This window comes from Macaca fascicularis, chromosome 12 (genome assembly GCF_037993035.2).
Source record: "Macaca fascicularis isolate 582-1 chromosome 12, T2T-MFA8v1.1".
In the NCBI taxonomy this organism is placed as follows: Eukaryota; Metazoa; Chordata; class Mammalia; order Primates; family Cercopithecidae; genus Macaca; species Macaca fascicularis.
Window position 1 is genome coordinate 88,348,819 of NC_088386.1, and position 17,019 is coordinate 88,365,837.

Here is a 17,019-nt window from a genome sequence, read left to right on the forward strand (position 1 = left end):
GGCCATTCTACCTAGTTTTCTCTAAAGTCACATTGAAACTATTGGTGACTTTGCCTTTTAGTTCTTTTTCTGAGTGCTTTTTTTTTTTTTTTAAGTATCTCCTTAGGATAATGTGTATATATATTATTAAACAAAGAAATCTTTCTCTACCTAAAAGAAGAAAAGAAGTAAAGAAGGAGGTGAAGGAGAAAGTGGGCAGAACATTCTTGTTGGTCAGATGTCTGATTTATTTAGGCTTCCAGGTAACCTCTAAATCTCCTCCAGCACTGCACTAAGACAACTGCTCAGCAGGAAACACATTCTGCACTGTTTCTCCTATTTGTCAGACACTCATGGGCCACTTTCTCTGAATTATTGGTGTGGAACACCACAAATCAACATTTAAGATTGAGTCATTTGTCTTTAGAGGATTATAAGCAGAGCAAATAGTCACATTCACTGCTTTAACTGGAAGATATTTTGTTTGAGGATTATACTTCCAGTCTCTATAACAAAAATTGTTATGCATTCATATTTGTTTCTAAATTTTCCACTTGGCCATACAAACTTTCTTTCATGGAGGCATACACAAGAGAGGATTCTGAGGAAGATGCGTCCAAATGAGGACTAAATCCTGCAGAGGCGTAATTCTCATATAACGTTTTAAAATGCATATTGTACTTGCTATTGTTTTCCCCGAAAAGCTATCATGTTAGTATTTGCATGCTTTAAAGTTCACTTTTCTGTCTTAGAAAATAATATTTTTTTCTAGGAAACTTTCTTACCCTAAAGCTTTTTATAAAATTCTGCATCAAAGAATTGCAGGAGTGGGATGGGAAAAGATGAGTTAGAGAAGTTTAGATTTAAACCCTCAAAAGTGCAGCTTAAAGTACCAGTTTAGACAAAGAAGTTTGTTTACTCCTCCAATTGTTAGTTGTAGAAACTTGGGCAACTTATCTTCTCTGTCTTTACACTCTCATCTACAACATGATCACTCTACATATGCTCAGAGGAAATTATGAAAATTGTATTATTTATTATTTAGAAAGGTGCTTAAAAGAGCATAGGTAAAACATATATGTGTTTGTGTGTGCGTGTGTGTGTGTGTGTAAGTCAATCTTTTATTATACAAGTCAGTGTAATTCTAAATCACCTGGCTTAGGGTGATTGTCTCAAACAGAAAAATATGGTGCTCAAAAAGCATCATATACATTTGTGTTTATTAATCTTAGAGTTTATCTTAGAGTGTCTTATAACGTAGGTTAATATTTACATTTATCTTAGAACATTTGTTGAAGTTTATCACAAAGGCATAGTAAACATTTCAACAGGAAAATGCTATTGAAAGTAATAACACATAATGAAGGAGTGCTATATCCTTTTTGGAGGAAAGAGTTCTATAGTGAATTGGGATAACCCATTTTTAAATGCTAATTAGCTGTGAAAAAAATCAGTAAATTACTTTTTCGCATTTGACTTCTATTACTTCTACTGCTTATTTATGTATAATAAGGACTTGATTAGATTATCTTTAAAGTTACCTTTCCTTCAAAAGTTTTCTGAGTCTCTAATGTAAGTGTATGCTGATTGATAATTCAAATATACTGTGACATCACTCTACAGAATATTTTGATAACTGTATATATTTTGTCCAGATGGTTATATGTTATGTTTGGTCTCATTGTAGAATATAGTCTATATAACTCTTAACCAATTACTTTATTGTGTTAAAAAATTATCTCTCATTTAAAAATATAAAGGAAATTTGGATAAAAAAGAAGGGATGCCAAGAGGAGAGAATCCTATACCATATGTCACATTCTGAATTAAAACTGTATAATAAATGCTTTTTCTCACCCTCTGTAACAAGTAAATGAGGTAAATAGTATGCATGAAGCCTCGTTGTCTGGGCCTGTTGACATTCCATACATATTCAATGAATTAAGTGGAAACGAAGTAAAAACAAAGCACCATTATATACGACTTCAACACAAAAACTGTGTTCATTGATTCCCAAATGCAGGACTCATGTTATTCAATACAAGCTTATTGAAACTCTGCTATATGCTAGAGACAGTGTACTTCCCTGAGTAAATTTTACCACCACCAACAAATAAATACATGAACGTGCCTATTTTTGAAAATGCTCTGAGAATTATAAAATTCATATAAAATATGGCACTATTATTGCAATGGTGAATATTTTCCTTATTGATATTTTCATCCCATTGCTGTTAATTATGATGTCTGTCATTTTGAAATTATGCGATTTTTAGAAACCCAGTAATTAATTACAGACTTTATTTCAAACAATATATATATATTTTCATAGTTCTGCCCTGTTTTCTTAAATATAGAGTATATTCTTAGGGAAGAAAATGTGACTGCTCACGACACTACATGCTCCAATATATTTAGCATGGAATGTACCTTGTACATTTAATACATGATTTTGTATTTTAATGTTTATTTGTTTTTTGGAGGGGTGGGGTAAAGATGAGAAATCTCACTATATTGCCCAGGCTAATCTTGAACTCCTGGCCTCAAGCAATCCTCCTTCCTTGGCCTCCCATTTAGTACATGCTTATTACATTTCTCTTTTATTTGCATCCTAAAGTTCTCATATATTATTTTATCTGAACTGTATTTTTACTACCTTCAACACACATGTGCTCAGGCATGCACACCAACACACATTTTTCAAAATGAAGTTACCATTAATAATTTATATAGTAAATTTGTAATTAATGCTTGTTGAATGAAGATGGTATGGAAAGAGATTATAAAAACTAAACTTATCACATTCCAGATTCTGACTCTCATATTCTTTATCATCTTTTTTTTTTTATAGTTTAAAGGAGATTATTTATTCTATGGGAAAGGCAGTTAAGAGAATGTATTCAACAACAGTGGTGTATCTGTGTAAAATATCTGTCAACAAGAGCCGGGCGCGGTGGCTCACGCCTGTAATCCCAGCACTTTGGGAGGTCGAGGCAGTGGATCACTACGTCTGGAGATCGAGACCATCCTGGCCAACACGGTAAAACTCTGTCTCTACTAAAAAATACAAAAAATTAGCCAGGTGTGGTGGCGGGCATCTGTAGTCCCAGCTACTCGGGAGGCTGAGGCAGGAGAATGACGTGAAGCTGGGAGGCGGAGCTTGCAGTGAGCCGAGATTGCGCCAGCCTGGGTGACAGAGCGAGACTCTGTCTCAAAACAAACAAACAAACAAACAAACAAACACTGTCAGCAAGAATTAAAACTATTTGTTTTCCTTCCATCATTTATAAATGGGAATAGAACCTACCTCTTTGTGTAGTTTAAGGTTATTATAAGAGTCAATATTTGGAAAGGATTGAGAACTGAGCCTGGAACTTAGCAGGTACTTTCTAATCTGCTTTATATAAAAGTCAGTAAATTAAAAAGCATATATTTTGAACTGAGATATAAAGGCATTTAAGTCTGTTTTGTTCACTTAGATATATTATCTAAGAATGATAAATTACTCTTTTTGATCCTTATGTTTCTCATCTGTCAAAAGAAGATAATATTTCTAAGTCTTAAGATTTCTGAAAATATTAAATGAAGACTTCTGTATTGTATAATTTTGAACTAGATAATTTGGACCTTACCATGAATTGTGAGAAACAACAACAACAAAATCTGGGTAACATATCAAACATTTACTTTAAGACATCAGAGAATCAACAAGAAAGTAAATAAGTAGCAGGCCATGGGTTGAAGGAGAATATAGATCCAGGGAAGTGAACTTAGTATTTATGGTTACTACTTTTTACCTACAGAAATATGAAAATCTCAGAACAGATGATTTAGAATTTGAAATAAAGATGAGAACTTTCGGCTGCTTCTCTGGTAGAACAGTATTGATGAAAGCCTAAGACCCCCCCAGAGGAGAGATCTATCCCTTTGTGTTGGGACCCAAAATGAAGTCCCATAAGATGGGTAAACTGAAGCAGAATGTCTGCTGTAGAAATTGCATACCAGCTTCAAATGACATTGGCCTATGAAATCATGTTTCTCCTTTATGGAGAAAGAAAGACAATTGAATAAGAGCAGTTGGAGAACTATATATTTAAGTAATCAAATAGCACATTTAAAATAAACAGGTTTAATCTGTACAAGGTGATAGACTGATTTTCTCAGGGTTTCGAAACTATCTTTCAGTTTTGGTTCAAGTCTCTGCCTCTAATTTTTTCTCTTTTTATTATTTTGAAAACATTAAAGGCAGAAGACTGTTCTCAAATTATGGTTCTAATATTATCTTGTTCTATGGTTATAGATTTATTCCTCATGAACTCCTATTATATCTATGCATATCTATATCACAAGAAATCTCATAAAACTTAATTTTTGATTAATTGATCTTTTATCTTTTTAATTTTAGTCCTTTACATGTTTACTGTTTTAAAAATCATTTTCAGGCAGGTACTATCAGCTTTATGCTCCTTCCCATTTGTTCCTTATTATGGAAAATCAATCTAGAATAACCAACACTCTTTCTTGGCTTTAAAGGAAAATTAAAAATTTTTGAGTATTTTGGGATGGAGGAGGAGCTTAAGTTATTTACAATGACAACAAAATTAGATTGTTATTAGACTTTGTAATAGTAATACCTTATGCCAGAAATCAAGGGCGTAATGTAATTAAGATATACAAAGAGAGAAAACTTAGCTGAGGATTTTATATCCACTAAAGTGACCTTCAAGTATAAATGTCTCAATCAAATTCTTATGAACATGCAAGGTCTTATGAAATATTGATTCATTGTCCTTCTCACAGAATCTAGAGAACAAACTTAATATGATCAAAGTGGCTGAAATGGCAACAACATGAGGATTAATAGTGAGCATTAAACATAGATTTACATATAGAATTAAGGCCAGATAACATTTATGAATAAGAAAGTACAGTATTTAATGTCTACATACTCTACTTAGATGCATTTCAACAATTAAATATGCAGCAGGATGTGTTTAAAATTTTGAAAAAATAAGTTACAAATATAAGAAAAAAATTGAGAATAATCTTGCTCTTAGCTTTATATGTATTAATTGGAAGTAAATTTTTTTTCAAATTAGATGCTAAAGAAGGGATAACAAGAAGAAAGAAGATCTCAATAGTTCATTTGATATTGTTTCTAAAGCAAAATCTAAAGATAAGGTCAATTAAAGAGGGAAAATGTATAATGTACAGGTAATAACATAAATATCATTAGAACCAAATATAAACCTCCTAAATACTAAAAGGTAAGATGACAAAGAGAGATAACAAATACATTATAGTACATAGTAAAATATTCATATACCTATATATGGCTGGGCACAGTGGCTCACACTTGTCATCCCAGCACTTTGGGGAGGCCAAGGCGGGTGGATCACCTGAGGTCAGGAGTTTAAGAGCAGCCTGGACAACATGGAGAAACCCCGTCTCTACTAAAAACACAAAAATTAGCCGGGCCTGGTGGCGTGTGCCCGTAATCTTAGCTACTCGGTAGGCTGAGGCAGGAGAATCGCTTGAAACCAGCAAGGTGGAGGTTGCAGTGAACCGAGATCACACCATTGCACTCCAGCCTGGGCAACAAGAGTGAAACTCTATCTCAAAAAACAAAACAAAACAAAACATGTCTATATAATAGCTTTATGGTATTTAAAAATATGGACAAAAGTACGAGGTTTATTAAACAAATTATTACCTATTGGAGAAAAAAAAGAAAATGGAGGACTCAGGAGTAGCTTTCTATAAGTAGCTCATGTCTTCTGGAATTTACTTTCAAACTGGAAAATACATAATAATTTACAAAATACAAAAAGTAATTTACATAACACGAAAAAAAAATAATTTTTTTGTTACTACAAGAAATTTAGAAAACAAACTCAGAAGTGAAATGAGAAAAATGAGCCTTCGTATCCAGTTAGTGATACTATTATCACAGTGTGAAACACATAATTCAGTTTTATATACTTGGCCAGAAATAAGAACAAAAAGAATAATCAAAAACATTTTAAACTCTCTTCAGTAGTCACAATTTATCATTCTCAGAGTATTGGGATGATAATTTGGCATGAACCAGTACATAATTATTTTGGTGTCACTGAAAAAATTAAAATGGCTTTCATCAGGAAAGAACGGCTTTATCTAGCATCATCTATCTACCTATCTATTTATCCAATCTCTGAGTAGAATTAATAATTCTGTGGTTACATGCAATTTTTCCTAATTCCTCCCATTGAAAATAACTAGGAACAATGGCCAACTCAGTAGCAACAAGCATCACTAATATCCTAATATGGGGCTTGGCACAGTGGTGCATGCCTGTAGGCCCAACTCCTCTGGAGGCTAAAGTCATAGGATCGCTTGAGTCCAGGAGGTTGAGGGTACAGTGAGCTGTGATCACGCCACTGCACCCTATCCTGGGTGACACAGCAACACCCTATCTCAAAAGACAAAATAAAATAACCCAATATGGTCTCTAATACCATATCATATCCTCTTGAATGAATCCAGGGTTTTTTAGAGAGATGGCTAATTGCAGCTAATAGTCAAAGAATGTGCAAGATGAATGCCACACCAGAAAGTAAGGCACTATCAATTACTTCTAGGGTCATGTCAAACAGTGGGAATTTCATAGTATCAAATGTTTACATTAAAAAAGAAGGTACTCTAGTTATTAATCTAAGGTTCTTATTAAAGAAATTAGGAAACCAGGAAAAACAAAAGAAATTAGGTAAACAAAAAAGGAGCTTATATCTAATACAAAAACAGGAAATAAAATATGAGAGATAAGAACATAAATTGATACAGTGATAATGAAAAATGAGAAACAAGTAATAAAAGCAATTTTTTTGAAAAAATAATCAATAAAATCAACAAATATCTAATGAGATTGATCCAGAAAAATGGGAGAAGATATAAATCACCAATATTGAGCATGAAAGAGAGGATAACACTGAAGATGGAATGATGGACTCATTCTGTATGGAACCATGTTTCTAGATACATCATACATAGAACTATGATTTTAGATACAATTGTCAAAATTTATAGAACTATGCACCACAAAGTGTACATCACTTTAAGTAAATTTTTAAAAGCAACTAAAATGGGGGAAAGGGGAAAGATCCAAATGAAATGCATGTATGAAAAGTAGAATCAAATTGTACTATAAATGAAATATATACACTTACAGGAAAGAGAGAGAGAAGTTGATCCAAGTTGCTTTGTGGGGGGAATAAAATGTTTTGAAATGATGCAATGAGACGAAAGAACACAAATAACTTTACACACACATTGTACTCTAGTTGGTAAGCTTGTTCTACACAAGGCTGTGAAATATAAATGGCATGTATGTATAATTAATATACACAGGTTTACCAGCTCTGTACCCTAAGAGTGTTGTGGGAAGTCAGGGACCCCAAACGGAGGGACCGGCTGAAGCCGCGGCAGAAGAACATACATTGTGAAGATTCCATGGACATTTATTAGTTCCCCAAATTAATACTTTTTTAATTTCTTACGCCTGTCTTTACTGTAATCTCTGAACATAAATTGTGAAGATTTCATGGACACATCACTTCCCCAATGAATATCCTTGTGATTTATTATGCCTGCCTTTACTTTAATCTCTTAATCCCTCAGGACCCTGTGATTATATCAACTGCACAAATTGTTTGTAGAGCATGTGTGTTTGAACAACATGAAATCTAGGCATCTTAAAAAAAGAACAGGATAACAGCGATGTTCAGGGATCAAGAGAGGTAACTTTGAACTGGCTGCCAGTGAGCCGGACGTAACAGAGCTATATTTCTCCCCTTCCATAAGCAAATAGGAGAAATATCGCTGAATTCTTTTTCTCAGGAAGGAACATCCCTGAGAAAGAGAATGCACCCTGAAGGTAGGCTTATAGACGGCCCCTTTTTAAGGAGTCCTGTCTTTTATGGTCGAAGCCGAAGGGATGAAATAAGCCCCAGCCTCCTATAGTGCTCCCAGGCTTATTAAGTGGAGGAAAATTCCCATCTAATAAATTTTGGTCAGACAGGTTATCTGCTCTCAAACCCTGTTTCCTGATAAGATGTTATCTACGACAATGCCTGCTGAAACTCCATTAGCAATTTTAATTTCACCTCCTCCGGTGGTCCTGCGATCTTGCCCTGCCTCCATTTGCTTTGTGATATTGTATTACCTTGTGAAGTATGTGATCTCTGTGACCCACACCGTATTCGTGCACTCCCTCCCCTTTTGAAAATAGCTAATAAAAACTTCTTGCTGGTTTTACGACTCGGGGAACATCACGGATCCTGCCGACATGTGATGTCTCCCTCAGACACCCAGCTTTAAATTTCTCTCTCTTGTGCTCTTCCCCTTTATTTCTCAACCCAGCCGAGACACTTAGGAAATAGAAAAGAACCCACGTTAAACATCGGGAGCAGGTTCTCCTGATATAAGAGTAAAGACACAGTTGTTATTATATTTTTACATTTCACCTTGTGAAATGTAAAAAAGTAAAAAAGAATTTCTCAAAAAAACTTATAGTGAATACATATTTGAAGGTGTTATTTCAATATAGGGAAGCATGATTCTAAATAGAAGTTCAGAAATGTAGAACGAAAAAATGAATAATGAAAATTGTATGCATATATGTATGTTTAAATTACATTTCACTATATTTATGATGTAATCAAGAAAGTTTTTGTTTTGTTTTGTTTTTGAGATAGGATCCCACTCTGTCACCCAGTCTGGCACCATTTCAACTCACTGTAACCTTTGCCTACCAGGTTCAGGCAATCCTCCTGCTTCAGTCTCCAGAGTAATTGGCAGTACAGGCAAACATCACCACATCTGGCTAATTTTTTTTGTAATTTTTTTTGTAGCAACAGGGTCTCACTATGTTGCCCAGGCTGGTCTCGAACTCCTGAGCTCAGGCAATCCACCCGCCTTGGCCTCCCAATGTGCTGGGATTACAGGCATGAGCCACCATCCCTGGCCAAGAAAATTAAAATAAAACAAATTCCTTGATCTTTCCAGGCATTCAAAAAGAGATAAAAATGCTAATTAATGTTAGAGTTTGATAAATAGGTTGATTGTTGTTAATTTCTAGAGTAATCATCTAAAGAATATCAAAACTGTATGGTACAAACTGCCAATAAAGTATGAAATTGAAAAATCAGATTCACAATTTAAATAAAGAAAAACAAAGAGAAAAAAACATCGAGCAGGAAGGAAAAATGTACTGAATAAAAGTATGCATAGAAAAGTCCTAATTATAGGTGAAAGGACTAATAAATACACGTGCATTAAAACCATGGAATTCTGTTTATCAAAAGACATGCCTGTGGTTAAGTAAGTTGACTAAATCACTTTAGGCAAGAGAGAAGAGGAGAAATGCTTGGGGCAGAGGGACCTAAAATGTAGATGTCCTGGTTTGGGCACTTTCTTGATGGATTTAAAGAAATATCAAAAGGCTGGCTGAGGCAGATTTAAGGAGAGTACTACGAGTAATAAAAAATGAGATCAGAAATTAACAGAGAGCTAGACCAAGAAAGCCAATTTTTTATTTTTTGTAAGGATTTTGCCTTTCATTCTGAAATATGAAAACTGAGACTTCACCATTGATTTTAGCACCCTGTAGGCCATTGAAACATAACAGATGTTACAGCACAATGTTGGTGGTGGTGTGTAGGTGGGTGGGTGAGGAGAAGGAGTAGTAAGAATATTACAAAAACCTGACTGGAGATTTAGAAAGGAATAAAGTAAACTGAAGACAGTGAGTACTGATGACTCTTCTAAGAGCTTTTGATATAAAAGAAGTGGAGAATTAGGGTCCTGGCTCCGATGTAATTGCTTTTTCCTTTTACTGAGAGAAATTGATATGAGTTAAGAAGGAATTACTAAGGCGGATAGCAAGGGTAAGGGAGTCCTCCGTAAGGCTTTTCTTTTTAATGAAAAGCAGCCCCAAATCATTTTCTAACAAAGATCACCCTGCAAACTGGGAGCTTGCATGAGCAAATGCCAGCAGGAACTCAGGACTAGACATTTTCAAGATGGCGGCTCCATCTTCCCTTCTCTGCCAGCCTTGTGTGCTGTAAGCAGCAGACAAAATGGGCCCTATCAACTGGAAAGTCCATTTGCATAAGATTAGGTTGGGGCCACCAGTCTTCCCTGTCCACTATGTAAATATCACACATTATCGAACCAATCTATGAGCCCTATGCAAATCAGACACTGCCTTCTCAAACTGGACTATAAAATTTGGGGCATTTGCGGCCAGATGGCCCTTTCAAATCAGACTGCTTGCTCTATAGAGGAAGCTGTTTCTCTTTCTCTTGTTTTCTACCTATTAAACCTCTGCACCTAAACTCCTCGTGTATGTGCTTGTCTTAAATTTTCCTGGGGTGTGACAATGAACCCAGGGTGTATACCCCAGACAACACAGTCACTTCAAAATAACAGATTAATCTGCATGCTTATGTTTTTCTTTGTCAACATGCAGCTGCAAGGGTAAGTACACTGAGAAAGGAGCAGACTTAATAAGGATTGTTCTTTTTTTTTTTTTTTTTGATGTTTCAAAAATTATTTGTATTGTTACATTCCAAAGAGGACACAGGAAGAAAAAAGCCAGTTGTCCAATAATGGTTATACCTTTCAGAAGAGGCAGCCACAACCCCAGCCCTAGTTCAAAGCTGCAAACATTGGAGTTCAAAGAGTTGCCTCTCAGCACGACCGGAAATGCTGACAAATGTGTATATATTATCAATCCAGGAAGGCTCGGGTTTAAAATAAAATTTCTTTATTGCAAGTGTCCAAGTCCTTGGGATTTGTCCTTAAAGGTACTAGAAGATGATGAGTAAGAGCACACACTAGACCAAGACTATGTCTAGTCTTTAGAGTAAACTAGCAAATGGCCAGTTTGTTCTATGATGCATTGCATCAGACATCACAGTACAGAAGAAAATCTGCTTTTTGTGAAAAGCCACCAGGCATTTCAGATCCAGTTTACTATGAAGTGCAGACACAGCAGATACCCAGATAAGACAGTCAGTGCAAAAGCCAAATGGGTAAGTCAACTCTTTGATGAGGCTGGCTACACTGCAAAATATAAATGAAACTCAAAAATAGAAGGTAAGGTCTATTTACAAAAGTTGTTTAGTAAAGTGACTTGAAAAAAGTTTTAACCACTTCCCAGGGATCCCTCCCCTCTGCCACCAAAAAAACAAACAAACAAAAACAACAACAAAAACCCTGAAAATTATCTTGAAAATCAAGTTAAAACTATGTGGTGAAAAAGAGAATGCTTGTTCCAGGTAAAGGACTTCAAGATAATTTACAGGCAGATTTATTTTTATTAGTAAAAGTAACAAATGGGAAAAGATGTACTGGCTGACTTTGAGCTGTGTGCTTTTAAAAATGTCTCTATTATTACATTAACAAGAAAAAGAAAATCAAGCATGTTTTTGCTTCCAGTTTTGAATCTTTCAGCAACAGTTGGTGAAATCAACAGGGTATTAAAACGAAACCCAGCAAAACCCAGTCAATTATTTCCAGTTTTCTGCCTGTTTCTTTCTAGTCACCTTGAATTCAACCCCAATTAGCTGAGGACAACATGTCGGTCAAAGACAGACTTCCGCTGCTCTTGGACTTGAAGCTTCCAGCGCTGCTGGGCGTATTCTACCTTGCTCAAAACGTTGGCTCGACTGCGGGAGCGGGCTAGCACATGGTGTTCATTTGCAAAAGGCTGGTGATCCCCAATATCATCATCACTCTGTATCAACTGTGAGTGTCCAAAGAGGCGCCTCTTCGGTGTGGGCTCAACCAGAGTAAGATATACCATGTACTGAAGTAGAAGGCCCAAAATGGAGAGAGAAATTATAATGGTAACCTTGATTGTGACAGAGCTTCTCTCTTTGTATTTGCATTCACAGAGTAGACAGTATGCTTCTACATCAGGCCCCTGCACAGGCATAGGCTCCACAACATGAAGGCAATCACACTCTTTCTGAGATATGTTCTTATTATAAATATGTCCAGAATTTTCTTTATAGGGAGGGCAGATATATTTACATCTGACATCCTCGAAATTCTTGGCGGCGTCTGACAGCTGCGCCAGCAGCAGCACGGACAGCGCCAGGCACTACAGGCTGAGCAAAGAGCCAAGTCGAGGAAGGCCTCCCCACAGGGTCGCCATCGCTGGGGGCCCGGCGGTCCCACTGCCCGGAGCCCCAGCGACCGGCTCCCGGCTCGGGCTCAGGCTCAGGCTCAGGCTCAGGCTCCGGACCCGGCTGGGGATCCTCCGCCCGCGCTTCCGTAGGATTGTTCTTTAGCTAAATATTTAAAACGAAGGTGCAAGTATTTTAGGGTATACATAAATGAAGTGAGGACATAAGGCTTTAAGAGACACTGAAAAAGTGGAACAGTTCAATGAATTATGGGTCCTTGTGGGGTCATAGTTTTCTTGGTGTGGAGTTAATGCATGTTATCGTTGCAGAACTTTCTCCTTAGTTCAGCTAAAACCAGGTTCTTGTCACGCAACCAGGAAAGATTAAACTCGCAGACACATAGAAAGGTGAGTAGCAGAATTTACTGGGCAAAAAGGAAAAACGAAAAAAAAAAAGAATGCTCAGCAAAGTGAGATGGAGTCCTGCTAGCCAGCCCTCCACCTCGCAGATTGATTCCCAGGTCACTACAGGAGCTGAAGAGAGCAGGCTCCTCCCCTGCATAAGGCAGGAATTCCCCATGGCTCCACACTTTTTCCCCCGTGCACACGTTGGGCTCTAGTGCACTGTGGGCATGCCCAGAAAAGCCCTGGACAGGTTCCCTCATCTGACCAAAAGTACCCGGTGTAAACACTTGTGGGGCAGGTGGGAGACTCTCTGGGGACCCCTTTTTATCTGCCTAGCCATTTGACTGTCTCATTATCAGCTGAAAAGATAAAAAGGGACAGTTGGAGATACTTGAAATTGAGATTTTACTGGTGGCACAGTTATTGGTAATGAAAAAATATCTTTTATGACGACAGGAAATACACATATATGTGTGAAGACAAGATCATTGCAAGAGAGGTATTATTATCCTGCATCCTTGAATATTAAAATCATAATGAGGTCATCTATGAGGATACTGAAGTCACTGAAACTGATGACACAGTGCTGAGTTCGTAACAGTGAGTCAGGGGCAAAAATCTTCGAGGAAAAGAAGGGAGTGGCCTGAGACTGCAAATATTGTTGCAAATATGTGGAATAAGGAGAATGAATTATAATGTTGGTTGTTTACCAATAATAGGATATTACTATTTTGGAAAAGCCTTGAGAAAATAGGAAATCAGATATAAATTTTGACAAGAAAGTTTTTGATTAGGCAGTAAGACACCAATATTTAATTATTAGTCAGTGGACATTCATATAACTATAAAGTATGACAAGCATTTAGTAAACTTTGCTTTTCCCTATCAGGGGCATACAACAAATTGCCATTTATTAAGATGACAACTAGATTCATAACTAGATAGCAAAGAGCTATTTCATTATATAAATAAGAATTGAAAGAACCAAAGTAGAGCTGAGGCCATAAAAGGGAAGTAGGAAAGCACTAGAAAAAAAATCTTAATTATATGTATTTTTCCATGTGGTTGTTTGGTTAAAGCTATTATTCGTTAGTGCCTCAATATGGGGAAATAAATTAGTGATTTCTAAAGGACTTCAGCCTTGTATTAAGTGATAACTTTACTAAATACTCATCTTTATTATTTTTAACCTAATAAATGCACCTGTTGTATAACAGCTTCTCCTTATTATTGCGTATACACTCTTGCTTTTATCATATTCAACAGTATCCAATTCTCTTTCAGAAGTACAACTTGACGGGTAAAATTTAAAAGCTGGGAATGGCTGCTATTTACTATGTCTATCATATGCAAATTAAACCATAAGGAGTAGTAAAACAAATGGCAGTTTTATGTTGAATAAATCTTGAAGCTAAAGAAAGCTGGGAATAAGAACCATGGAATTTGCTTAGGTGGTTAAAGTGATTAAGGTTAACGCCCTCTGTACGCATTACAAACTCTGTATAGTGATCTGTGTTTGAGTACAGAGTAATCTAATGAATCAATCAGATCCTACATTTCAGCTCAGCTGGTGGAGGGAGAACAATAAAACTTGTGGGACAAAATTGTTCTATTGATCTCGACTTAATCTAATCTCCCCTGCAGTATCTCCTGATCACTGGGTGTCTACCCCTGCAGGACTGTTGCCCTAAAGTAATGACAGCTGGGGTTGTTATTAGGTCAACAATGCTTGCTAGCTCTCTCATTAAGTCCTGTCATCCATTATCAGAATACAGCCATCAAAAACATGACAGCAAGCACGTCTCATGAGTTTGAACCATTCTGTAAGAAAAACATAGCTGAATATGCACACACACACACACACACACACACAACAAACACACATACTCACATTTCCTAGTCTAGGTTTATTGATAGGAAAAGAGATTTGGTGCCAAGCCATGTAAGAAAAAATATCTAATTCCCTGTTTCCCATCGATCAAATTAGAATTGCAGGAGTCAGAAGTTGAAAACGTAGGTGCCTTCTTACTTTCTGTTTTTTAAAAATCACTTTATTCAAGACATTGATTATCATTTTTAAAAGGAAATAGGAGCTCATTTCAGTGACAGTATGACCTTCAATAATGCTAGACTCCTGCTGCCTCTAAAATGGCTTTTATGTTTCAAGGGGATTTTTTTTTTCTTTCTTCAACTAAGATTTAAAACTACAGTTGTGAGGTCAGGTGTCTTGTAGAAAGAGATTCAGGGAAGACAGATCCAAAGAGAAATACTGTGATGGTTAATAATTTTGAGGAGAAAAACTAAGCAAATTATTGGCATGCTTATTCAGTGTGTAAATATAATTTCTGCATTATTTTTAATAAAGGGAACGACTAATCTAAATCAGTGGAGAGTGAAGCTATTATTTAATTATAAAGTATAATCAATATGTGTAAATGTTAAAGTTGTGGTGTATTCCCCTTTGAGGGTTAACTATCTTTTTAACGAGGCTTGGAAAAATCCACTATTTTGATTGGAAGTCTTCAATGTAATATAAAAACCTTAAAAATGGTATTATTATTCTTAAAATCTTTGAAAATTTAAAAACATTTTAAAACATTGCCTTCTTCATTTGTGTCTAGTTACAAAAAGTGTAATAAATATGTTGAAATGGGGCTAATGACACCTAGGCATTTAACATTCTCATTTTCAGACTTTTATGAACTATAATTAGATAATTACTGCTAATTGGTATGCTAGGATAACGGAACTATTAGTGTGTAAGAGAGTTAGCAATATGTTGAATGTATGGCATTCATCCAGGGATCAGTGGCGCTGATGTTTTCTTTGCTCTTTTTTGTTAACATTGAATAAAGAATCACTGTTGCTCTTCATTAGCTCCAAAAGTGATTTTGCTTACAATTTTCACTAGTTTATGTTTTACACTATTCATGTTTGTGTCTTTGATACATTGCTCTTTTCCAGAGTTGAAGGGAGTTAAACAAATTATTCACTGAGAACTAAAACCTAAAGCCAACCTTGCAAACTAAACTGTGAGGACTTTTTGTATTTTGGAAGTTCTTTCTCTCCTCTTAATTTGTGGAACTATTTTTGAATACGTTTTTATAACAAAATCATGCTTAAAATCACGAATGCTTTCTAGGGTTATGACCATCATGTTAATACTGGCATTATCTCAAATGTGAAGGCAGCCTGAATTATGCGAAAAGACAGGATGAAGATAACCAGGTGTATTCAAATATAGCAGTAGACATAAGATGGAGAAAGACCTGTACCAGTAATATTAAACTGTGAAAAAGGAGATTAAAATCTCAAGTGGTCTCTTCTATCTTCTTCTTAATATATAATGTTATTTAGACCATTTAGAATGAGTTAATATAAATGAATACATTCCTGTTGGCTCTGATTTACAGTTGCAGGGCTAGAAAACTGCCTTAAAAACAAGAAACAACTATGAACACATCTATTGTAAGATATTCAAAGATATTGACTTCCTCATGGATAAACCAAATGAAGTAAGTTAGTCCCTAAAGGCAGTAATAAGAATTACTAGATACTATCTGTCATCTGAGCTACAATATTCAACATTACAATTTCTCTAGAAAAATTTGCTTCATTTAATCTTGGTTTCCCCTACACACACACACACACACACACACACACACACACACACACTCTTTTCAGAATGAATAGAGTAGGATTCTGAGATATAATTTTGCACATAACTCAATACCCAAGAGCACTTCTTTATTCCGATGTTAAAGACTCATTTTAGGCCAACATTAACATTGCTGCTTTATGCTGTAAAATGTCAAGCATGTTCTGCTTTAGAGTCATCTTAATAGACCCGTCTTCCTTGCTAGTTACTCATGGCTTCTAACACGAATAGAAATGCAATGCCTAGAAGCATAATGACATGCCTTAAGAAAATATTACTTGTACCATCATTCATTAATTCACTCAATGACAGATGCACCCATATATGATGAATTTCACCAAAGGACTTTAAGGCAGCTATAATTTTTTTGAAAACATTATTTTCTCCACTAATCCAAATCTGCCATATAGTTATTACATTCAAATGATTCCTTCTTTCTGGACCTGTGTCCATTTGTCTAAATGAGTGATGGTTTTCTCCCACCCCTGACCATGCATCACCTGTATAGCACTTTTTTTTTTTTATTATACTTTAAGTTCTAGGGTACATGTGCACTTTTTTAAAGACAGTTGTTAGGAATCCATTTCATTAAATAAAGAGCACCCTAGACTTTATTTATATCTATTTATATTTATTGTATATCTTTACCCTCTCAATTGAGCCCCTTCAAAGAGAAGTGAACACTCCTGGTTTCTACTTCCCCAGTACCAATCACTTCATTATGGTATGCCTCCAGTACATCATTTCATAAGAAACTGCTTTTGACAAAGACACAGATGACCTCCTTCTGGACAAATCTAATAACTAT

At 35.8% G+C, this 17,019-nt stretch overlaps 1 pseudogene; it reads right to left on the reverse strand.

The window, feature by feature from the left end:
* Positions 1-11,310: 11,310 nt before the first annotated feature.
* Positions 11,311-12,289, reverse strand: LOC102129583 (transmembrane protein 9B pseudogene; annotated as a pseudogene).
* Positions 12,290-17,019: the final 4,730 nt, after the last annotated feature.